Source organism: Hippopotamus amphibius, chromosome 5 (assembly GCF_030028045.1).
Source record: "Hippopotamus amphibius kiboko isolate mHipAmp2 chromosome 5, mHipAmp2.hap2, whole genome shotgun sequence".
Lineage (NCBI taxonomy): Eukaryota > Metazoa > Chordata > Mammalia > Artiodactyla > Hippopotamidae > Hippopotamus > Hippopotamus amphibius.
Window position 1 is genome coordinate 78280742 of NC_080190.1, and position 26292 is coordinate 78307033.

The window sequence follows — 26292 nt, forward strand, 5'->3', positions numbered from 1 at the left end:
CCAGCTCCTAGGGCAACACCTGGCACAGAGCATGTGTTTAATATCTATATGTGGAGTGACAGAAAGGGAAAGAATTTTATTCACCAGAAGGGACCATAATCGGAGCATGTGGCCCTGGAGCTCTGGCGGCAGGTGGATGCTGGCAGTACAGGTGTGCACACAGGGGAGTAGAAATGAAGGGCTAGACAGAGCCCGGCTCCCCGAGGGGTAAGGAGTCCTGCTGGGAATCACAGCCCCCAGGGAGCTGGGGAGGGAGAGCCAGGCTCGTTACAATCTCCACGGCCCAAACCAAGGCCAGCCCGCCAAGCTCATAGGTCTCAGGCTTTCGGTGCTATGTCTGCAACTCTGGGGATAATTCAGGCCTGTTTATCTCAAGGGAAGGTGGCAGGTGATGAAACCGACACTGATGCAAGTGAAGCTTTTAGGATGAAAACGACCTCTTTTCAAAACCTCACTCTACAGCTTACACAGAATTGGGAATACACATGAGAGATCTGAGCACAGTTTTTGGGGGCGAGAGGTCACTCAAGAAACACCTTTTAAGTGCAATCCAGTACAAATATGTATTGAGCACCTACAGTGTACAAGGCTCTCTTTGGGGCTGTGAGCTGTCTCCGGCAGCCCTGCCCCAGGGGAGGCGGGCAGAGGCCTCGATCCGTTTAACATGCAAATGTGAACAGTTATTCCTCTCCAGGCAAAGCTCCACGGCTCACGTTTTGTTATAGCTTCTTCTTTCCCAGGGAATGGAGCTTCCCACGAGAAAAATTCACATTTTCAATCTGCACTGTTGATGGTTCCCGGCCTCCCTGCCCCCACGGTGCCCCTCCTTTGACAGGTGCAATCGTGATAGCTGGTTTCTCCCCCTCCCCCATCCGCAGAATTTCATACGGTTCACCTCCAAGCCTCATTTCATTTTATAGCCACTGTTTTGTGTCTTTTTCTACTAGCAGATGTGGCTGAGGTAGCAGTTTCTCAGACTGGATTACCCAGGAAGGATCTTTGACATCCAAAGAGCTGTTTGTTCTCCTCAACACGGCACATTTGAAGTTCGTTCCAGGCCCTTATATTTTATTCATTGGGTCCGGCCTTAAAAATTCTGAGGTCAGCTCAGGCAGTAGGTCAGAGAAGGTGTGATTCTCCTATTTTCCACCTGGGAGCTGGAACTCCTCACGCCGTCACCAGGTGAGGGCCTGAGTCTTCTCTCTGAGCCCTCTCTCCACATGCTGCATGGATACCCTTGGCATTGAGGAATGATGGGAAGTAAAAACAGATGGTCTTTCTGGGGCAGCCACTCGGTGTTTTCTGGTGTCCTGTCCTGAGTCAAAGATGCTGACTTTCATATGGGTCATGGTAGCTAAAGTGTGGCCCTGCCCTTGGCTGAGCAGCCCCGACTCCTTTATTCCTGGCTGGGCACCATCCGAGTCCTCTCTCTGGCCCTCCTGGAGATTCTTCCAACACCCTAGGAAAACGCAGGAATTCCTCCCAACTTAAATCAGACAGATGGGACTGTTGAGACAGAGGGGAAAATACTGCCAATTCCAGAGTCTAATAATTTAATAATTGTTCCTGGAAGTGATGGACAATATGTCATTTGAAAGGGACCCTGGAAAAATAGACAATGCCTTTAGCCAGCCTGAGGGTTTTGGTTTTAGCTTGGATATTATTTGAAAATTTTTTATAGTTTTATCTATAATGTGTCATTTTTAGAGGTTTTTTTTTTTTTTTTTTTTAAAGAACAAAAACCTTTGCATGTAAAACCAGAAGAAAGCATCCAGTCTAGAGGCAGAAGGCTCAGAGCAGCGCTGCTCAGACCAGCAGAACCCTGAGCTCAGACCCACCATCTGGACCACCTGCACCCTCGGGGTGGGGATGGGGGGCGCAGCTCCTTCATCTCCGTGACCTCTGGCCTCATCTTACCACGGCCTTCCCCCCTCGGCTCTGCCTTCAGACATCACCACTTCTCTGAACCTCCGCCCACACCCCATGACACAGCATCCACGTTTGGTTGATGTTGACTTGTATGCGTTCTTTGCATATTTTGGCTATTAATATACATAATAAAATATATTTTGTATATTTTGGATTATTCTCTTGTCAGAATATCGTTTGCAAATATCTTCTCCCATTCAGTAGGTGGCCTTTTTGTTTTGTTCATAGTTTCCTTCGCTGTTCAAAAGCTTTTTAGTTTGATGTAGTCCCATCTGTTTACTTTTGCTTTTGTTGCCTTTGCCTGAGGAGACAGAGCCAAAAAATCACCACCAAGACTGATGTCAAGGAGCTTACTGCCTATGTTTTCTCCTAGGAGGTTTATGGTTTCAGGTATTGCGTTCAAGTCTTTAATCCATTTTGAATTGATTTTTGTATATGGTGTAAGACAGGGGTCCAGTTTCACTTTTTTTTTTTGCACATAGCTGTCCAGTTTCCCAACACCATTTATTAAAGAGACTGTCCCTTCCCCAAGGTATGTTTGTGGCTCCTTTGTTATAAATTAATTGACCATATACACGTGGGTTTTATTTCTGAGTTCTCATATCTGTTCCACTCACCTATGTGTCTGTTTTTAATGCCAATATCATACTGTTTTGAACATTCTTTTGTGTTTTTTTGGCCTCATGGCTTGCAGGATCTTAGTTCCCCAACCAGGGATCAAACCCAGGCCCCTGGCAATGAAAGTGCCAAGTCCTAACCACTGGACCGCCAGGGAATTCCCAATATCATATCGTTTTGATTACTCAACTTTCATTCTTCATGCTAGTGCTGTGAGTAGGGAGAGAGAGAAATCTTGAATAAAAACTTCACTGGACACCAATCATCAGTACACATCCAGAGGTGGGATCTAGTCTGAGCCTAAGCCTCCAAATGTCCACACTTCCCTGAAAACTAAGAGAAAGCCACGTGCTGCAGATTTTGAAAGGTTTTCCCACCCCATCCTGTAAACCCAGCTTGGGAAGAGGGGAGGAGGGGGTGATGGGGGGAGACTGTGTGGTTCCCCAGCCTCTCTGTTCTACTCCATTTTCTGCAAATATTTGAAAACCCACCCCAGGGAGCCATAGCTAGCATGCTCATGAGTTTTGATCAGAGAAACTGTAGCCTCCAACTGAGAAGATGCCAAAATTTGGAAATGACTCTCAGAGAGAGAAAGCGGGGGAGAGAAAACCAGAGTTGCCAGAAAGGGGAGCAGGAAGGGGTCCTGAGCCCAGGGCTCCATCCCCCCGGTCAGTGATGCAGGGCGCCTCCCTGTTCCTTCATTTCTTTATGAAGATGACCTTCACCCTGGCTCCATCAGGGGCCATCGCTGCCCCGGTTCTGTCTCCCAAGGGCCAGGAACCACTGAGCCCACTCTGGTCCGAGCCTTCCAGCCTTCCTGCTTCAACGTGTGTCTTTCTGGCAAGACTCAGGCTGCCTGCCGTTCACTTGGCCCAGCTCTGAATCCCACCCCTCCCCTACTATAACTGAGAGGAAATGCAATCCATGTGTCTGGGACAGAGTCCTCCTGACTCATCACAATATGTCTTTGTCATAGATGGTTGAGTTGGCTTCTCTTTGTATCCCCTGGGGCTCGGGAATCACCGGGCCAACCCTCGGCTCATAGGAGGTGCAGAGCCCATGGGTATGGAGCTTGCAGAAGCCCCGGCTCAGGATCCACCCGCTTCTTGGCTCTGCTCTGGTCTAACTGTTCCCACACCCCCTTGCCCTGCCCCCCGCCAGCCACTTGGCCCTCCGCACCGCAGCACACACACCTTCTCCACAGCATCCCCTGCTTCAGAATCTTCAATGACTCCCTATGGCCAGTGGTTTAAATTCTAAACGCCCTCTACATACATGTCAGACGACCTACGTGCTGCAAACTGACCATAAAATACCAGCAACAGCTTCTTCCTCGTCAGCAGTGAATTTTACCATGAGCACAGCACTCAGACGAGACTGTTGTCAGCAGGTGTAAAAATAGCAGCTCCATCTGGCCTGGAACCTTGGGGAGGTCCTGCTCTCTGTCCTTTTAGGGTCCCCAACAAGCATCCTGCAGGCAAGGTCCGCTCTGAGGGAGATGCCGTGAGAGTCCCACCACCAAGCCTCCTGCTCAGCCAGGGGAGGGGGTCTCCCGGCAGGGAGCGGGGTGGGGGCGTATGGGACTCAGCTGAGGTTCCCCACCGACAGCTCTACTGGAGGGGAGGGCAGCAGGGCGCCCTGTTCTCACGCTCCGTCACGCAGCCTTCCTGGCAACCGCGTGTCCTCATTTCACAAATGGAAATTATTTCTAGCATCTCATCTGCTAATGAACGGGCTTTCTGTGCAGATGTATTCAATGACATTTGAAGCCCTTGCTAAAGCTGCCCCTCAAGTATAAGTTCTTGATCGCTTACTAACAGAGTCTAAGGTGTAAAGTTAACTTCACACTTTTATAAACACGTGACAGGGTGACACGGAAGGATTTTGAAATCTATGGCAAACAATATTATACCGCGATCTGACACTAACCCGCTTCTTCCAACTTCTCTCTGATTGTTTCCCTGTATAGACCTCAAACTCTAGCTAGACTGTCCAGTGCACCCCTCAAAGAATCTACTGAAGAAGAGGTAGCACTAATGCATATAGGAAGTTTAATCATAATACAAATACAAATAAACAGTACAAATTATGAGTTAACAATAATAGACATCACTGACCCCAGAGAGGTAATGTGAATATATGACTCAGTCCACATCTCCTGTGGGGCTGGGGATGCCCAGCGCCTTCCCAGGATTTCCTGGTACTGCCTGCCCACCGTCACTTCAGATTCCTGCGCTTACCTCAACTCTCAGCCCTCCCCCATCCCCTGCAGCCACCCCCTCCCTCTTTCGACTCCTCCCTCCAGAGTGGGTGCAGCCCCTCCCTCTTCACTCCCCAAGCTTGACAAACAGCAGGCTATTGGGTCCAACAGTCTGTTTCTGATGGTTTGGGATTAGGAAGAGCTGAGACCCAGTGTTGGATTCATTTTTCCTGCGGTTCATAGGTTATTTCCTCTCCCAGGCACTTGAGCCCCTCCTGTTCCAGGTGCCAGCCTGCAGGGAAGCTGTCCCCTTCCCAGTTCACAGGTCCCAGGGCCAGACCCTCTGTCTCTCCACCTACCACAAAGGAAGGAAAATATGGACAAAGCAATGTCTGCCTTACCCTCTCCTACTCAGATTAATTCATGTATAATCAAAGAGCCACTAAGGTGTTCACAGACCCAAGAGCCTTTTCCTCCCTTAGAGGAATTTTGCTAGACTAAATTGTCCTAGAATTTGGAATTATGCTAGACCAAAAATGTCTCCATTTCCCCATTTCTGAGGCTTTGTGTGTGTATTCTCATAGGTATGTTAGGTAAATTTCTTAATTATTTTGTTTTCATTGCAACAATCCAGAAATGCAAAATAAACGTACTCTGGATCATTGGGGTGACTTTAGTAGCCCTGCTGGTGTTTCATATTTATATCTACTTATGATCAGGTTAGCACAAATGATTACCTCAATCTCTTGACTAATAATACAGTGTTTCTTATACATGACCTCAAACCTTGAGGGTTTAAAGGACTAGTCCCAAGATCTGAAATAGTTTTCTTTAAAAGGATTGCACAGTACTTAATGGTAGAATATAAATACTATAGTGAATATATAGTGACATATATATACTATATATATATTGACTAATATGTATGCTGTATATGCTATATATTATATGTATTTATATGTGTATATAATATATATGTATATATTATAAATGTGTGTATAATAATATATACATATGCATTATATATGCATACATACAATAGTATATACATTTGTATGTGTATATATAGTATATACAATATGTAGCATACACTACTCTATACATAACAGTAACTATGTTTTCGGATCCTAAAGCTGGTCACTATGGTGTGTGTGTGGTTTCGTATATAAATATCACTCTATTTGGCATATATATAGTCACCGTCTGTAAGTGGCCAGCTTCAGGGTGTGGGGATGTCCCCCTGCTAGACCCCTGCCCCCTCTACTCCACTGCTTTGCTAAGTTATCCCATTCGCTTCCCTGCCATCTGCTCGTCCATGACTCAACTTACCTCGGAGAAGCCGATTCAGCAACTGTTCCCAGTGTGAACTCTGCAGCCTCACTCAGGCTCTCCATCCTCTGGTTACGGGTCACTCTCATTGCCCTGGCAGGACAGACCCCCTACCTGAGGACACACCTCAGAAGGCAGAGAAAACCAAGACCACCTGGATGCCTTAAATTTCCCCCAAATAGCCTCGTTTTCTCATTAAATTGGCCCCATTTTCCCCTAGAACTTATTTTTGTGTATTATTCATTTGTCATTTGATGTATACATGCATTAAAGCAGGCTTGTACTTCCCTAGCAAAGACTGAGAAATGTCTCCTTTTAAGGTGTGTACTTGACTCTTTCTGGGCAGATAAAAAAGCAATCTTCCTTTTTCTATCAATACTCACACTCTGGGGTTTGTTTGCTCACCCCTGGATTCATGAACAGGAGCCACATGTGGGTGGCAGCAGAAGGGGCTGGGGCTCCAGGCAAAGACGCAGGGGTGGGGGGAGGCCAGGGGAGGCCTCCAGGCAGGAGATGGCGTGTCTGCTTCATGCACATGGCCAGCCGGATGAGAGGCGGTAGCTGGACAGGATGCAGGGAGATGCTGGCTGGGGCACCGGGCCCACTTTATTAAAGGCATATTTAAGGGCAAAGTTCTGACTTGTTGACCTTGAGGCTGTGAGGGTTGGTTAGCGCAGACTGGTGTGTTCTTCTTCTTTGGAGCCAGTGGAAGCAGGTTTGGACTGCACAGGCGGCAGGGAGCTGGACCAGAGAGGGACCCCGCTTCCAGATTGAACTGGATCGGGCTGGTTTCAACACCTGTGAGGTGGGCTCACTTTCTGAGTGTTTCTGGCCCATCTCCCCAGATGAAGTCCAAGCCCCCGGGGACCCACATAGCTCCTGGCTTTAATGGGTCCCTCCCTGCCTCCCCCAGCAGATGTTCAGGAATGCTTCGGTTCTCTCCTTTACCATCTTGTTTTTTAATGAATCACGGGTCTGCTGAAAACACCTTTGACAAGGGTGTGAAGGATTTTCTTCAATTTCAACCCTCCCAACTTAATAAAAGTCGTATATGACAGACCTTCAGCCAACCTTATACTCAGAGGTGAAAAGCTGGAGAAGGAACTTTGGGAGGCTGGGGAGTCAAGCAGCACTGTTTCTGGGCCCACAGGGCCAAATCAACTGCCAGTGGTGCAGGGTCTGTGCTCCTGTATTTTGTGTGAGCTCTGGGCATGTGGGTGTCCAGCCATCTCAGTGCCTGGAGGGTACAGGTTTACACCTGAGCACACCTGAGGCACCGTCTATGGCCTTGAAGGAGTGACTGGCAGGACTCTGTGGAAGTGCCGAGATCCTACCTTTGTTAATATAGATGTGATTTTCTTTTCTTTTCTTTTTTTTTATAAATTTGTTTATTTATTTATTGGCTGCATTGGGTCTTTGTTGCTGTACTCGAACTTTTCCTAGTTGTGTCAGGTGGTGGCTATCTTTGTCATGGTGCACAGGCTTCTCGTTGCAGTGTCTTCTCTTGTTGTGAAGCACGGGGTCTAGGCTCGAGGGCTTCAGTAGTTGCAGCACTCGGACTCAGTAGTTGTGGCACATGGGCTCAGTTGCTCCGTAGTAGGTGGGATCCTCCCAGACCAGGGCTCAAACCCGTGTCCCCTGCATTGGCAGGCGGATTCTTAACCACTATGCCACCAGAGAAGTCCTATGACTTTCTGGGCCTTCCAGCTAGTGATGCTTGGGAATATTTGGGTTGTGATTAGTAAATGAGAAAAAAGAAGAAAACTTTGTTAAGTCAGTGGATTGAACCACTGGTCTGCTGAGGTTATGGAAGAAAAACTGGTTTTTCAATTGGTCAGTTTTGAAAATAGTCTTCCACACTCCCCACCCCGACACTGAGATCTCTTCGCTGCCCCACCCACGTGCCTGTTTTTCTTTCACTGGATGTCCTGCGGTGACACTATAGTCAGAGCCTCCAGCCAAAGGTCAGGAGGCCCCTGCACGGAACACGCTGAGTTTACGCCCCTTTGCAGAGAGGGAGGGAAAACACACAAGGAGGGGCCGGACAGCAGGTGCAGGACTGGGCTGTGCTGGGTGACTGGGGGAAAGGTTGTAGGACTGTCCCTGTCTTACCATGTCACGGTCATACGCGGTCTTGTCCAGTGTTGATGCTCTGAGATGTTTCTGTTAATAGGAGAGCAGCAGACCCAGCCTCGTGCCCTGAGGACCAAGCCAGCCCTGGGGTGGAGCTGCAGTTCTCAACGTGAAATCAAACTCACTCTACTTTGAATTTATCTCTGGGACTTTTTTTTTTTCTTTTACCACCTGGTCTACTATCTAGGACACAACTGTGAATTCTCTGCTTGTTTATTCAAAAAGAAGAAAAGAAAAAAGAAAAGAAAAGAAAAAACTTCGTCTTTTGGAACCCTTTGAAGTCCACGGCTGTTCCATCAAGCAGAGATCATGACCCGGCACCATGCGGCCGCCCTCGTCACCCAGGACCGTGAGGTTTCGGCCAGCCCTCAGGGTGGACACGCCTCTCCCATGTCAACATAAAGCTGGACCGCATCTCCAACACGGAAGAGAACCGGCTCCTAGGAACTGATCTCTCAAACTCGAGGGATCTGAAAGTGATTTGCTCAGAGGAGAAGGGCTGGGTAGAGGGACAAAGCAGCTCTTCCATGTTTAGAAAGGCCCTCGGCAGCACTGGGCACCTGAGTCTGTTGCCTTGAAAAGGAGAAGCCTGGGCAGTGGAGTGGGGCCTGGTCCTCTTGAAGGGTCTGCAGGCTCCATTATTCCCACTGGGCAAGCAGAGAGGATGTGGATTTCACATGTTGATTATGTGTGGCTGCTCTGTTCCATTGCCCTCCCTCCAGTCCCCTGTACCTACAGGACTGCAGCACAGTGTGGCTGGGCCCCCTGCTCTGTGCTGCAGAAATTGACTTTGGCAAATGGCCTTCCCAGGCCAGGGAGATGCAGGATGTCCACTGTGAAACTCTCAAGAGCTGACCTAAGAAAAGGTCCATGCACACATCCCCCCCAAATCCAAACCATCTGCTTGCTTTGCCTCAGCGTGGGGCTGGAGACGGCCCAGGGATCTACCTGCCCAGGGATCCCCAGAGCTGCAGAGTATGCAGACGCCCCGGGAGATGTGTCAAAATACAGATCCCTGGGTCCTGTCCCAGGGATTCCAACCAAGTAGGTTTGATGAGGGGCCCAGGAATCTGAATTCTTAAGCTATCTGACCCGAGGTATTCTTATAAACTAATGGGAACTTGAGAACCACTAATCTGGTCCAGTGTTTCTCAGCTAAAGGAGGGACTAGTCAGACTAAGAAGCTTTATTTTCCTCCAAAAAAAATATGTGTATATGTGTGTCTCTGTGTGTCTGCGTGTCTGTGTGTATGTGTGTGTCTGTGTGTGTGTACATGTGCGTGTGTGTGTGTGTGTGTGCGTGCATGCCTTTTCTGTCTCCTTTCTCCTTTTCCATATGTTGAAGTGCTCTCTAGAGGGGAAAAAAAGCATGAGATTTCGGGAAAAGCTGCCAGTGATTCTAAAGCCTCCCCTCGCACCCTCCCTTCCTGCTGTGGAAACCACTGGAGGGGTGCAGCCTCTGACACCCCCAAATGCATCTCTTGGGCATAAGGATTATCTTGAGCTGATTAGTTTTAAGAAACAGCTTTCACAGGAGAGGGTCTGAAATCCAAGCAGAAGTTAGCCTTTGTAAGCGACATTTACATTTATAAAGGAAATCTCCATCTGTAAGGGTTCACCCTGCTGTACTAGGAAGAGGGGGGTGACTCTAAATCTGCAGAAATCTGGAGAAGGCCGCAACCCACATCTGCATAAGAATGTCCTGGGCTCGGTCTGGCCCCTCCCATAACTGGCTCCCCACCCCAGCATCTTTTGTCTTTAGTTGGAGACGGTATTGAAGGCGGCGGTTGGGCCATTTGGGGGTGTTTTCCTGGGTCTCTCCCAAGTATACAGGAGGTCACATGTTATTAAACTAGTGTTTGTTTTTATGCTGTTAATCTGTCTTTTTATTACAGGGGCTCTCAGCCAAGAGCCCAGAAGGGTAGAGGGGAAATTATTTTCCCTCCCCTGCCCCACGGATCAAGAGCGGGTTTGCAGAGCAGACCTGAGGCCTAAAGAGGGAGGCCGCCTGCTCACAGGCTCGCTCGTGAGAGAACCAGGCCAACCCGATCCCCGACGTGGTCCCCTGTGCCGTGCGCTGCTCACCGGCCAGGGGCCCACGCTCGGGGCTCTGGGGATGCCAGGGCGTGGAGAGGGGACTGGCTCTGGAAGAGGCCAGAGGAGCAGATCCTCCTCCACCGGAGCCTCTGAGGAGCCTCAAAGGGTGAAAAGCCGACTGGGCTGGGGCGGCGCGAGACCTCACAGGGAGGGGATTCAAAATGATGCACAGCTGCCTGGCGGAGAGGCCCCTGGAGGCTCTCAGAGGTCATGAACTTGCAAAGCGGTTTTCACCCCTTATCTCATCCCAGCACGTTTCCCCAGGTGGCCCCAGGGCTCTGCTCCAGAAGCTGCTGCTGCGGCTGCTGCTGCTGTCTTGACTCAGGTGCCCCACAGTCGATAATAAGAGGGGCCCTCAACTGTGAATGCATCCCAGCACCCAGAGGTCCCCCAACCCCTGAAAAAGGAAACGCAGCTTCCAAAGGTGCCCAGCCCTCCACTGGGAAAATGCACGAACTGAAGGAAACAGAACTCACGAGTCTCATTAAAGCTTCCAGGTGAAAATGCTGTGATGCAAAGGTTAGAAAATCCACAAGCGCAGACTTCCCTGTCCTGGTGATGGGCCTGCACCCCAAGGCTGCGGAGTGCGGTCCTCTGCCCACTGGGCACCCAGGTTCTAGTCACTGGGCCTGCCCCTCGGCCTGTCCACTGAGAGCTCAGGCTCAGAACGTGCCCAGCTGGCCATTCCCCGTGCAAAGGAGATTTGCTCCAGGCCCTCTTAGGGTGTCCACCACACACAAGTGAGCAAATTCCATTTACACTGATTGGTTAATTAGCCAGTGAGACGCAATTTAGTTCCATTGTGGGGCTTCCCTTTTGGGTTTCTCAGCTCAGTCAGCCTTGGCAGAATAGATGGTCAGAAACAACCCTGATGTCCCAGGGTTAGTCCAGCTCAGCCACTAAGCCTTGAGCTTGGGTCACTCAGTCTCTGTTCATCAGGTATGAGTTCGTCTCCACTATGAAACATCATCCTTTCTAATGCTAACAATTGGCACAGAGAAAAGACGTTGAGGGTGCAGGGGGCTGTAGGCAGGGACCTGCTGTCCTCCTGGGAATCAGCTTCCAGCATCTCAGCTGATTCCGGAGCTGCCTCTTATAAGCTTCCCAGTTACCTCTGAAAACCAGACGTTCTGTTGCTTGAAATTTTCATGGGATTCAAGTGGAAAGGTTTGCCAGAGTCCTTAGCTGCAGGCAACTGGAATCTAGACTAGCTAGTTAGACAGAAGGCGGCCTAGGTGATTCACAGAATTCTCAGGAGGGCTAGAAAGAAAACAGACTATAGTCAGAGCTCCCAGAAGGTGCCTTCTCCCCCAGAGTCACCAGGTCACCCCCTCTGCAGTGACATGCAATGGGCGGGATTTTACAACAAGAGGCACATTTCTTTCCCAAGCCATCATATCTGAGGCTTTACGTCACTCTCAGCTAAAAATATCCCTAACTAGGGACTTCCCTGGTGGTCCAGTGGGTAAGACTCCAAGCTCCCAACGCAGGGGGCCTGGGTTTAATCCCTGGTCTGGGAACTACATCCCACATGCATGCCACAATAAGAGTTCGCATGCCACAACTAAGGAGCCCACGTGCTACAGCTAAGGAGCCCACCTGCCACAACTAAGACCCAGTGCAACCACATAAAGTAATAAATATTAAAAAAAATTCCTAACTAATTAACAGTGTATTTGATTTCATCAAACACCTGCCAAATAAAGAATGTCAGTTGCCACCCGGCTTCACAAGGCTTGAGTCATTGGCCACTGAAGTCACTGACCCTCAATACCTCCCTAAAGAAGTTCAGCATGGAGATCAGGATGAGGCTTTCTGTGCTCTGGGAAAACTGGCAGAACAGGCCTTCAGATAGTTAGATATTTTCTGGAGAAAATTTTATGAACCTGGATTCTTGCATCTTCCCATACTTAGAAAAACACTAAAACTATTAACCAAGATGTCTGTTCCTCGTAACCAGAAGCAAGCTTCTATTGAGATGCATGCTTGGTTGCGCACAGCCCCTTCTCCAAAATCTCATGTTTACAACCTCCCCCCTTACCTCTGCAGAGCAGTTTCGCATCTGAAGGGCTCTCTCCCGGGCTATCGTCCTCAGTGACACACAGAATAAACTCAACTCACAGCACTTACATTGCGTGGTTTTCTTAAGTCAACAACACACACCCTAATCACGTATTTCTTCTCATTTTCCCTGGGAACACATTTCATTATTCATTTAGTACGTACTGATTGACTGCCTTCCGGGTGCTTCGCTCCATGCATCTGATGCCCTTGAGGAAAGACCCAGTGTGGAGCCGTGACCGTCTGAAGCAGGTGCCCTGGAAGGGACATCCTAGTGCCCTGTGGAAGTGTGTCCTCCAAGCGCCTGCCCAGCTGGGCAAGGGGTGGGGGAGGTTTCCCATAGGATCCTCTCTAAACTGGGTCCCAGAGGGAAGGAAGGATTTGGCAGGTTGGGGACACACCGTCTAAGCCACGGGGGCTGCACATACAAGAGCCAGAGGCACAGAAGAGCCGGCCATTCTGAGCATGGCAAGAAAGAAGGATGGAGAGCTTCACAGGGTCTGATCACAGGAGGCCTGGGAGCTACCTGAGGAAACCTGGCTTTTATCCAGAGGGTAATGAGCGACCATTGTGTGTCCTGGGAACAGTGATCAGATGCGCAGCTTAGAAAGCCCCATCAGGCTAAGGGGTAGCCAGTGGGCAGCAAGGGGCAGGGCCCTCAGGGGAAAGGCTGTCCCAGGGTTTTCAGCCAGAGAGGAGCTGTTTCCACGGGGACTGCAGGGGCACAGGATGTGGAGACTGGACCATGCGTGCGGGGGGCGGCCTGTTGGTCTCTGAGAGGGAGGGGCTGGGGATGATGCCATGTCAGTCTGTGTGGGGTTTTGTGTGAAGAGTAAACAGGTTTATGAGGGAGGCCTTGGGGGCCCCTCCCAGCGGACTCCTCCCCTTCGCTGTCCAGGGAGGAGGAGAGTTCCCTGGGCTGCAGGGAGGGCCGTGCTTACTCACTGGTGTCTTGATTGTTTACAAGACCAGTGCCCTCTGGATAAGAGCCGGGAAGCTGTATTGTATTTTCGTGGTTTGGAAAACATGTTGACACTTTGTTTAAACAACGATTACCCCTAAAATAGAGTGCGATGAAAACCCGCAGCCCAGTGGCCTTAGATACTGGGGTTGGCACAGCCCCTGCCCACCCTCTGACCGCAGATGGGGGCAGGGCAGGCCTCACGGACACCAGCGCAGCAGAGAGGAGGCAGCTGCTGGTCCCCATCTTCCTCCAGCCACAGCCACGGGGAGAGAAGATTCATTTACAGCAACACCATGCTTTCGGGAGACTGGGGACTCAGTGGTGGCATCTGAGAGAGCGGCAGCACCATTTAAAAGGACTTTCAAGTTCTCTGGGACAGGAGAACGTAGCAAATGTTGGGCACCAGTCTTGCTGGTACACTTCCCTGGCCTAGTCCTCCTCTTCCTCTACCCTCTTCCACCACAGCTGAACTAAGGGCTTCTCCTCTGCCCCCCATAACATCCTCCCTAACCCATCTCTCAAAGCATTTACCATACTGCCCAGTACAGAGGTACCATCTGGTTGTCTTTCCCTACATGCTGAGCCCCATTGCATTTCACTCTTTGTCCCCATAGCCTCGCATGTGTCTAGCGCGCACACACACACACACACACACACAATCACAGTTATTAAATAAAGGCTGTGGAATAAATTAATTGTCGAATAGCCTGGTCTCCATACACGGTTGCACAGGTTGTGCACTAGGTAAACTGCCCTACCAGGTGCAACAGCCCTGAAAACGGGCAGAACTTTATTGGCTGGGCTTTATGAACAGCCCACAAAAATCACTTAACCATTGCCCACTTTTAACCTGGGCAAAACACCCATCCTAACGACTTCCTCAGCATTACCACACACTCTCACGAGGTCACATTCATACGCATATAAGCTATGTAAGCCAGCAAGGTTGTAGTAGTGAAAGTGGCAATCCTTCCTTGCCTTTCACCACTCTTAACTTGACCTAAGGAATCTCTTTCATCACCTACCAAAGATATCTTAGCTCAGACGATCCTATTTCCAGGATGGCGATGTATTCCATCAGGTGTCAGGACCTAACAAGTGTCCACTCCTAAGCCATTGGAAATGGTGCCACATAAACCTGGACCTGCCAGGAGCCTGGCTCCCAGCACATCACAGCATCCCAGCGTTCATTGTCTGCCTTGCCTCAGAGAGACTGCAGTCAAGACCAGCAGGCGGAGGGAGCCTATGTCCCGAGAACATTGCCCCAGGGACCATGCATGCCATCCCCTCTATGCCTCCCGCTCCGGGAACAATCCAGCAGGACAGAGTTGATTAGACACTAGGGGCTTTTTCTAGGGTAACTGGTTTTCCATCATTGTGAGAGACTCACGGGATGACTGAGCTGGACACAGCTTAGAGGACGTCTAGCAGCCCCTAGTCTTACAGACGAGGTCTCCGATGAGCTCAGGGACCCAAGCCAAGGCTCAGCCCTTTCCTGCTTCCTTGCCACCCCCATGGTTCCTTCATGGACTGGCTCCAAGGCCACCTCTGAGAAGGAACCCTCCCCCCACCCCCTACCCCCCCTTCCCATGTCAACAGAGAGACTCGTTCCCTCCTTCTTGCCCCCCTGCAGACTGGAGGCTTCCATCACAGAGCTGGTCCAGCTGTTTTTCTGCCTGGAACACCCCGTGCCCATCCCCCCACCATCTCAAAGACTCTCCTCCTTGGCCCTCTGGTCCTTGCTCAGATGCCCCCTTCATGCACTGCCCGCCTGCCTCCCATCCCGTTCTCTCTCCTAATAACCCTGCTTGTTTTCTTCTTAGCACTCATCACCAACTGCAATTTTATGTTTGTTTTTGCTTATTTAATTTACTGAAAAATATTTATTGCCCTTCTCCTACACACCAGGCCCTTGGGGATGCGGTGATAAGACTGGAGGGTCTGCAGGCTCCCAGGCACGGCTCTCACTCGCTATTTAAGGCTCAGAATCAGTGTGACCTCCCTGAGATGCCCCATGTTAAAAGTGGTCAAATGCATGACGGTGGCAGGCAGGCTGGCAGCTCCATGCTGGCCCGGCTGCTTCTCCCAGGAGTGTCTGGATGACCGCCTCCCCCGCCGCTGGGTAGACCTGGATAAATCCAAGGCAATTCTGGATGACCACTCTCCAGGCCAGGGACCAAGGTGGGCCAGCGTCTGGTTTAGGGATGGACACGAGGCCCAGATCTGCCCGGTGGGATGGAAGAGGCTTCTGGGGAAGCGCTCTTTGCTCTAAACATTTAAAAATGCACAGCAAGAAATTATCGCCTTCTCCCACTGGACGTTTGCGCAGAGTCAGTGACCCTGAGGCCGTGGCGTCCACCCCTCATCCACGCGGTGGGCTTGGGACAAAGAGGCGCGATGGATGTGGGCTCCCCTATGTCGAGGAGCCTCCAAACACATCAGTCTGCAAGTCACGCCCATCCCATTGCTGGAGATAATCAGCTCTTTGGGGTCACTTTTTCTGCCACCGGATCAAGCAAGATGCATTCGGCTGAAAGTAATAAAAAACCCAACTAGCTGATACCTGAACTCAGGAGGCAGCAACCATTTTCTTCAAAGGGAAGAGAGTAAACATTTGAGGCTTTGAGGCCATGGGGTCTCTGTCACGACACTCAGGCCTGCCCTGGAGCTCAAAACTGCCACCAATGGGTTAAACCATTAAAGCACTTGTCACTTACCTAATGACAAAACTGAGGGAGGTTCTGGGGCTGGTTCAGAGGCTGTGACGCGGCATCTCTGAGGTTTCCTGTTCCCCCACCCAGGGCCTCAAGTTGGTTTCCCCTGACCCAGCCTCCACCACCCCATGAGGTGTCACCCATGGGGGTTGGCAGAGGTGGGAGGGGACCACAGTGGCCCCCTCCCTGCCTGCACACTGGCCCCTCTGTTCCACTTGCTGTGCTCCGCTGCAAGGCAGCGGGGAGGTGGGCAAGGCAATGGCTGGAGACAGCTCTGGGGATGTGACCAAGAATGTCATCGTGACGAGCTGTCGATGTGACGAGGGATACAGTGACTCAGAGAAGGCGAGCACTGGGGAAGGAGCAGGACGGGCCAGCCTCCCCGGGCTGGACAGCAGCTCCAGGGCACATAAAAGAAGCACAAAATGTCTTTTTAAGTATTAAATATTTAACTATTAATATTTAGTTACAATTACTATTACATTTAAATGTTAAAAACATGATTGCAGAGACAAGAGGAATCCCAAGGAAATTATTAGAAGACAATGCCCGGAAGGGTGTTTCTAACCTCATTTATGTAATAGTAATACTTTGCCAAGTGCATTTGCATACATTTTAATTTCATCCTCTAGACACGCTTGTGCAGATGTTCTGGTCTCAGGTTACAGGTTAACCTGGCAGAGGGGTCAGACTGGGGTCCTCCAGGCCCCAAGCGCTGGGGGCTCCACTGCACAGCGCCCCCGTGGTGGAGGGGCCCAGACGCTGCAGGAGAGCTGCTCTTATGACCTCGGGCTGAGGAGACAAGGGGAGTGATCTGGGAAAGCAGGTGCAAGGAGGGGCTGCAGTGGACGAAGACTGCTCAAAAGATGCTGTGCCTGTTGCCCTTGTCTCCATGACAACACGAGCTCAGCACAAGGGAGCCAATCCTAAGAGTCAGAAACCCTCCCTCCAGTGGGCCGGGCCACTGGGGTGATGAGCCCTCTTCACCAGACCTGCTCAGGCTCTTGGAAGGATCCTGCAGCCCCAGTTCAGCAACCCTGAGCTCCCCAAGGCTGTTTCCACCTGAGGTTTGAGGGGTGTGGGCAAAGGAGCCGCCCAGGGGGCCACAGGGCCTGTGAGTCAGACTGGGTAGGGTGGGGACAGGCATGGGAGGGGTGGGGGGCAGTCCACGAGGCCAGCGAGGCCATGGGAGCTGCTCCGTCAGGTCTGAGACCTCAGGCAGCCTGGGCGGGAGGGGATGCTGCCTCCTGTTCTAGCTTCTTACACCCTCGGTGCTAGAAAAACTCAGACCAGCCCACACTCCGCCCTGCAGAAGTTTCAGAGTTGGACGGAAACTCAGAAATGATTCTCACACCCACCCACCCACCCTGCACACACTCACAAGCACACACACGTGCACACGTGCCATTGATTCTAGATATTTTACGGGTGAGTGAACTGAGGCTGAGTGGCACCTGAGGCCACACAGGGTGTGCCCACATCAAGCCCGGCCTGATCTAGGTGCCCGACCACTTTCCTCCCTCTTCCCGCTCAGCTCTCCTGACTCTGATCAGGTGGAGGAGAAGGGCCAAGATGGCCCAGTGGCCCAGGGACTGCGCTGCCTGCAACCAGGTGCCTTGGGACTGGCCAGATGGTCAAAAGCTTTTCTTTGCCCTTTCCCTGGCTCTCGGCCAGGCACAGTGGGAACTTTCTGAGGGGTGTAGGCATAGACAGAGAGAAGGGATGGGGACCAGGCCTCAGGTCCAGCCCCTCTCCCATAGAGCATCCTCCAGGAAGAACTAATGAGGGCTATTCAATGAAATCTAGACAGACCGGATGCTTCCCTGCAGTGTGGGTGGAGGCCTGGCTGTGCTGCATACTGGTGTCCGATGGCCTCCCAGTCAGGGCCCCTCTGGCTGGAGAAAGAGCCTTCATAAAGCTGGTCTTGGCAAGGAGGGGACCAGTGCCTCCAGGCTTGGAGACTGTTGAGTCAGCTGGGATGTGTGCTGTCCTTCTGCCAGCTGTCACCTCTGGTCCCCTGACTTTGTCTCTAGGCGGGGATGCCCTCTGGGGACCGAGAAGTGGGCCCCAAGCTGCACTTCTGCACAGCAACGAGAAGCCTCGGAGCCTCCTACAGCACCTGCACCTTGTCTTGGCCAGGAGACCCCTCTGAGACAGAAGGAACAGCAGGCAGGACCACCTACATCCTGCCGAGAAAAGTGAAATCTTTCTGAAGCGAGGGTGGAGAACCCCAGGAAACCTAACAGAAATAATAAACGTTGTTCCCAGGTTTAGAAAGAGACTGCCTCTCTGCCCAGAGTGGGTTTCCAGTGGGGAGGTCGGCGCTGGCTGGTGAGAGCCGGCTAGGTCAGCACCACAAACTTGAGGTCTGGGCGTGGCCCTAATGTGTCCAGTGAGTAAGTCCCTGCCAACCTCCCCTCCCCCTCCAGGATGGGGGAGGGGCACTGAGGAAAGCGGGACCAATCTTTCTGGAGGTGGAGGGATGGATCATTTTTAATTCTCCCATGTTGCAAACCAGCTAAACTTTGCAGAAGTATTTATAGAAAGAATTCCAAAAGTTGAACCAAAGCAGTAACAGGGCCTCCAAGGCACCTTGAGAAAAACTTACCATTTAATAGAAATCACATGCAGATTCTTTCCTCCTGCCAGTGTCGACACCAGCCTATATATCAAAGCTGCACATTCCTGGCTATTGTAAATAGTGCTGCAATAAACATTGGGGTACATGTGACTTTTTGAAACAACCTAAATGTCCATTGACAGCTGAATGGATAAAGAAAATGTGGTACATAAACATAATGGAATACTACTCAGCCATAAAAAGGACCAAAATTGGGTCATTTATAGAGATGTGGATGGACTTAGAGTCTGTCATACAGAGTAAAGGAAGTCAGAAAGAGAAAAACAAATATGTATATTAACACATATGTGGAATCTGGAAAAATGGTACAGATGAACCTATTTGCAGGGCAGAAACAGAGATGCAGACATAGAGAATGGATATGTGGACGTGAAGGTGTGGGGAAGGGGAGGGTGGGATGAACTGGGAGATTAGGATTGACATATATACACTACCATGTGTAAAACAGGGAGCTAATGGGAACCCGCTGTTTAGCACAGGGAGCTCAGCTCCGTACTCTGTGACGACCTAGATGGGTGGGATGGGAAGTGGTGGGAGGGAGGTCCAAGAGGGAGGAGATATATGTATTCATATAGCTGACTCACTTTAGTGTACAGCAGAAACTAACACAACATTGTAAAGCAATTATACTCCAATTAGGGGGGGGAAAAAGGCTGCAGACTCTTCCCAGGCCTGGCCCTGAGCTGCTGGGGCGTCCTTGGCACCTGCAGGAACATCATGGGGGAGGAGAATTCTCAGATGGTCCCAGCTGGGCTGCCTGGCGTGCTCCTGCCCCAACACGCTGGCCCTGGACCCGGGCCTCCCCAAATGACACTCAGCCCTCAAGGTAGAGCCCTGGTTCTGGACCGTCCGTGTCACTCTCTCCTGTCCCCACCCCTCAAGCCCCTGCTTCGTGTGAGTCTAACCAAATGTCCCTGCAAGACATGATCACCTCCCTTAGATAACTCTTTGAACAGAAAATTTCCCAAGTTTTGACTGATCTCCACCCACACAAGCTGTGGCCTACTGTGTGCCCGGCCCCGTGCAGTCATGAGGGATGAGGCAGCGCTTCTCTCCTGGAAGAGCAGCTGGTGAGTTCTGCCTGGACCACATCGAGGAAGGTCAGGGAGGGGCTGACAGTTTCCGAGCACTCACTCGGCGCCGGGCTCTGAGGAAGCTGGAAGGAGGTGGGCGCTGAGCTGGACGCAGGAGGGAGAGTACGTCTCCCCCTGTGACAGGAGAATTCAGATGCCAAAGAAGATGGAGAAGTCACAGAGATGAGGGTGGGAGAGCCCAGTCATTTGAGCATTGTTTAGAGCGGGAAGAAAGTGGGAGGGCAGGTGGGCCTTGAGCCACTGTGTGGGCCTGAGCGATGCTCCTTCCTCTGTTCTCCTGCAGAGCCCAGCCCTGCCTCAACCTGGGGCTCCCAAACCTTCCCAATCCCTCCAGGCCCCCAGCACCATCCCTGGGCCTTGATAAATATCTGGTGAATAAATGAGTGGGTGACTTGTCTCACAAAGTCCATCAAGAGGACCTACAGGGGAATGGCCTGGTCAGATGGGATTTTAGGGAAGCATCTCCAGCAGCAGGTGAGAGAGACCCCTGGGTGCAGGGGCGGTTAGTGGGGAGAGGAAGGTGGAGGCAGGACATGCCTGGGGGGTCTATTAGGATGCTCCCCTGGGCAGGTATCACAGTGCTGCCGCCCTCGTGCCCCTTCCCCACGTCACTAAAAGGTTCCAGGCAAACGTCATGCTGGGGCCTCAACAGACACCTATGGGAAGCCTGGACGTCACCTGTGGGCAGTGTGGCAAGAAAAGCAGAGGGCTGCCTGTGAGCAGCCCCATCCTCTGTGTTCACCTGCTCGGGCTTCTGTAACAAACGCCACAGACGGGGGAGTTTACCCTCTCAGTTCTGGAGGCTGGACATCCGAGATCAAGGTGCAACCCACTCAGTTCCCGGTGAGGCCGCTTCCTGTCTTGCAGACGGCCGCCTTGCCACTGTGTCCTCACGTGGCAGAGACAGAGCGAGCTCTGGTGTCCTTCCTCTTCTTTCAAAGATACTAATCCCAATGTGGGGGCCCCACCCTCTTGACCTCTGCAGAACCATTTAATTACCTCCCAAAGGCCCCATCTCCAAATACCATCTCACTGGGGTTAGGGCTTCAGTGTATGAAGTTGGGGGGCTCAACTCAGCCTGTAGCACCCTCCTCCCCTGGGGGCAGTTCTCCCGAGCAGACAGACACCCCAGGGCACGGGCTTGCAGTCGGCATTCCTAAGCATCTTCCCAAGTGACAGAGGCAACCATGTAGAATTCAGAATCCCATCACTGTGCCGGCTGCAAAGGCCCAAAGGCCCTGAGGGAAAGCTGATGTTCCTGGAATAAACTCTTCTGTGCCGGGTCCCAGGGCATCCAGGGGCCCCGGGCTTCCTGAAGCTTTCTGAGTGGGAATGACTATTCAGGAAGAAAGAAAGAACGGCAAAACAGTTGTTTCCATGTGATAACCGCCTTGACACAGCAACAGGAGGGGAGAGCTGACTGCCTACCCCACTGACCCTCGACCCCACTGATCCCCCCACCCTGAACCATCGTCTCAGGCGCACATGTGGGGATTGATGGGGTCTGGCCAATTCTGAACCTCTTTAAGGATTAGAGGGTTGGTTCCTTAATAATTCATCACAGCCCTACTTGCAATTCTATTGCACAAGATAACAATTTTAGGTCAGTTTGCTTTCAATTTTCATTAAGAAACTATTCATAATGGTGACTTAGTGAGAATTTTTTAATAATTTCTTAAAAAAATGGAGAGAAAGCTGACCTCAAAAAAATTGTTGTTTTAAGCAATGGAATTGTTGCTTAATAGGACTCTAATTACTTACATTTATAATCAGTTATGGAGATACTCATTTTTTAAATTTTTAACTAACATACATATAGAATTAGACATATGAATGTGATTTTGAATCATGCAGAAAAGCTTTTTAAATGTTTCATTGGAAAAGAATATAAAAAAGAATGTGTATATATATAACTGAGTCACTTTGCTGTATAGCAAAAATTATAAAAAATTTTTAAAATGAAAAAATAAAACAAAAATAAATAAGTAAATAATAGGGCTTCCTAGGTGGTGCAGTGGTTAAGAATCCGCCTGCCAATGCAGAGGTCACGGGTTCGATCCTAGCTCCAGGAAGATCCCACATGCCGCGGAGCAACTAAGCCCGTGTGCCAAAAAAAAAAAAAAATAAGTAAATAATATATTTCATTGTTGCCTCCAAAAATTCAACTCCCCAAATTTATGCTGGGAAAATGAACACTTCCTACCTTGCTTCCTTAGGCCTCAAATGCAGATTTTGCTTCCTTTCTGCCCTCAGAAGGATGCGATCTGACCCTTTACCAAGCCTTCATTGTCCCCTGTGGAATCTCTGTCTTGGTGGTTATATTCTTTTTGGAATATAATTGTGTATGAGTTTGTCTTGGGTTCTCACTAAATCATTACTCCCTGAGGGTCTCGAAGATAGGTGCTTCAACACCTTGTGTTAAATGTTATGGTTAGCCCACAATCCACACTTTATAAATGTATGTGAAATGACAAATCAAAATGTAATAGAGGAACTTCCCTGGTGGACCAGTGGATAGACTCCCAGTTCCCAATGCAGGGGGCCCGGGTTTGATTCCTGGTCAGGAAACTAGATCCCACATGAATGCCGCAACTAAGAGTTCACATGCCACAACTAAGGAGCCCACCTGCCGCTACTAAGACCCTGCACAACCAAACTAAAAAAAAAAAAATGCAGTAGAAAACTGGCCCACAACAAAGCCACACAGAGCCTCCAAATCCTGAGTAGCACATCGTCAGACGGAATGGAATCTTAATATTATATCTTATCCAATCTATAAAGCTAGGAAGGTTTAGCTCCTCCCCTAAAGAAGCTAAGTTTTCCATCCTTTGCTGCATGCCCCTGGTTGTGAGAACACACTTTTTTTTTCACCTGGTGGTCCCCGCCCTCGCCTCCCTAGAGCACAGCCCAAAGGCATCCAGCCACACCCTGGCCTTGGGACCCACATTTTCTTTCCTGAATCCAAAGTCATGGTCTTAACAGTGGAGCTTCTGGCACCCAACACGCTGCTTTTCCTTTAAGTGAGCTCATCTTTCCTAAATGGGCGGACATCCTCAAAGCCCACGTTTTCATGTTTCTGAGGGTTGTTTTCATGACAAACAGAACTAGGAGATTTGGGAGGTGGAGAACAAAGGCTAGATGGAGAATAAGTGTGACTATAAAAAAATCAAATAAGGAGAGAAGCATTTGGTGTTTTTAAAGACGAAGAAATATAATCCATCTGCTCTTTGCCTCCATGTGTTGCAAGGAGAGATGAAAGAATTCTTGAAGGAGCCTGAAAAGTTATTTTCAAATAGCTTTTTGAGTTATGTTACTTGACTAGATGATATTTCAGGGAGCATGGGAGGGTCTGAGGATGCCAGTTTTCTTTGTAAGATGAGGAGCTCAGCAAAATGATGGGTGCAGAAGGCTCTCTTGGCTGAGATGCCCAGGAGGAGGAGGAGGAGGAGGAGGTGGGGGTGCCTAAGAGAAGTTAGCTCAGGAGTGGGAAATGAGAAGGGAAATTTAACCGAAGAATATATGTAGGAAAAGGAATTTAAAGGTGAGCTATATTTGACTAAACAACTTAGATGACAAAGACAAACATCCCTTCAAAGCTAATTCCAACAAACGTAATTCTGAACGACAGCACCAGAGCTTAGGGGTTTTCAGAATGGGCTCCGGCATATAACAGGTTGTGATGAGACATTTGCCTTCTTAGGATGGAGATCAACCAGCCCCCAACTGAGCTCTGAGGGCTGGCATGTTAGGAGACACGAAAGGGTCTGTGGTGGGAAAGTGGAGGGATGCGGTACCCCAGGAGGCCTGGAGGCACCCTTAGACCCAAACCGTAGCCAAGCACACTGTGGATGGTGACCACTGCTGGCGTCTTCAATGCCACATGGAGAGAGTCAATCCAAGTGTCTATACCCACCTCCCAAAGTTGACCTTCTCAATTAGCACCAAAGCAAACTCGATGGTTAAGAAAGCCTTCAATTAAACTTTTTAAAAGGTCATCTTGAACTTCCCTTCCGCCCATTCTTCATGTTGTGGGTAAGGTGAGCTGAAGGTTGTGGATGTGAGGGGTGGATTCGATTTATTTAGATGAATTCCAAAAAATCTCATCCTAGAGATCAAACTTGAAGTGAGTGTGGATCAAGAAGTGGAAAAAACATTTGCAGGAGAGATTTAGGAGGGCACACCTGTATTTCTTCCCCTTCTTTATCCCACTCCATCGTTTTGTACAAAACTTTGGTATTTGGGAAGCTATGTTATCAGCAGGCAAAGTGGATTTTCCTCTCTTCTGATGGACCCAGGAGAACCTTTTGCCCCAACTTTCCAGCTGGTTTCTAGACTGATGATGAGTCCCTATTAATGACCCAGTATTTCTTTATCCCAAAAAAGCCTCCACAGGTAACTGTGGAGAGTCCTGGGCCGCTGCTTTCTGCGGGCTCGTTTGCTGAAGTCTGTACGTGGTGAGAGGGAACGCAGCATCACCCACCTGCAGGCAGAGGAAAAAGGCTCTGGAGCAGGGGACAGGGGGTGGCAGGGGCAGGCAGGGACAGGCAGACCCACATCCCTAAAAAGAACCTGCTTCTTACCTTCCCAAGCTGCTCCCAGAATCTGTTCTGATCGCCTCCTCTTACCCTCTATTTGGGCTAATAAACCCAAGGGAAAAGCCCATAGTGTTCTCCCTTTTATAAAATTCCTTGCTCTAGAGCCTGTACTATATTAGCTCATTTTTTGGTATTTTACTATTTGTCCCCTTTACAGATGAAAAAAATGGAGGCTAATTCAGTAAGAATTTTTTATTAGCTATTAATAAGTATCATGCACTATTAATAAATACCATGCATGTGTATTTTTATATGCACTATCTTACTTGGATTACATAACAATCCAGTGGGCTGGGTACTATTGCTATTGCCAACGATTAGATGAAGAAATTGAAACTCAGAGAGGTTTAGTTACTGATCCAAGGTCACACAGCTGGTGAGCGGTAGAGCCCAGATACAAAGCTGTTCAGTCTGACTCCAAGGCCTCTGCGTTCTTACCTGCCTTCCACAGCCCCTCATCCCTCTGCCTTAACCACTATGGTTAATTATCCAAAGGTACAAACAGACTTTTCAACATTTACGTTTGCTCTTGTAGAAAACTGAAACCCAGCAAATTAGAGACATAAAATCAGCAGACTCACCCTTGGATTGTTCTGAAAAATCAATGTCAGAGAAAGCATAAAGGCTTTCATGGAAGAGGATAGCTAAGAATAAAACATCAGATGGGGTGAAGATTCCCGAGCCCTGGGCAGGAGATGGGTCAGGACCGCAAAGCAGAGACAGGCAACGTTTGGAGAGATTCTCATGCGTGCGGAGCCCTGAGCTGCAGGTCCCAGGTCCCAGCCCGCTGCCCCCTTAGCCAGCGCCCCCCTCTGCTGGTTGTATGTTAGCAACCAGGTGCCAGAGGGGATGAAGAGAGGAGGGAACCGGAAACAGACCATGGGGCAGGCCAGCCACATCTGTCCCTGTGGCGCCGTGGCTGGAATCGTATCACAAAGCCAGCCCTGGACATGGGGCCAGCTTCTCACAGCTGCCGCTAGATCGGGTGCTCCTAGGTGCCAGGCCGGGCTCAGATCTCTGCTGCAGGGAAAGCAGAAAGGCATGGCCTGGAGAGAATGGAACGGCTCATGGGATCCCTGGGAGGGCTAAGGCAGGCCAGGCCGGGCCTCCGGTCCACCCCCAACAGCCACACCACAGGACCAGGCTCCAAAGGCCTGTCCTCCCACTATGATCAAATCAGAGAGCCACGGTCATGACTCAGGGCTTTCTCCAGAAGTCCTGCCTGCAAAAATGTGCCTTTTCCCCTGCCTCTGTCTCCCCAACAAACTCCATTTCCAGTTAGTTTCATCCTCTGCCTTTATCTGCAGGACTGACATCACATCTCGTGCAAAGGCTCTGGGAAGGACAGGTTAGTTTCCCAGTGTTGGCAGAACCGGAAGACACAGCAGGAGGAAGTCGGAGCAGGCGCTGAAGGCAGGTGAAGGTCAAGGGGGCTGCAGAGGCTCCTGTGCAGACGGTGGTCGTCACAGCAGAGAGGGGAAAAGGGAATCCCTTCTTCTCTCCAGAAGGCGGCTTGGCACTCAGAATTTCCCTCAGGCGCTCTCTATAAACTTCCAGATCCCACTCTCACCCCATCCCTGTCCTTGGACAGCTGCTAAATCTGTAGAACATGTCACAACCTGCCCAGGTTCAAGGCAAAAAGCGGACGTACGTTAGAGATGCCTGGCTCCCAGCCTCCCCACCCCCACCCCCTTCCCCAACTTCTCTGCTGTCAAACTCCCTTGAGTTGTTTCAGTTCAAAATGTGATGATTTTTGGTGTCAGCCAGGCTGGAAGCAGCAGGCGCCAGCCCTTAGACCCCACCGCCCACAGTGACGCTCAGATACTGGAGTCAATTAAATCCGTTTAGCGCTTACTCTGCACCTCACACAGGCTCCCCGCACGGAGATCGAGCCCAGGAAACATTTAAATATAATCTC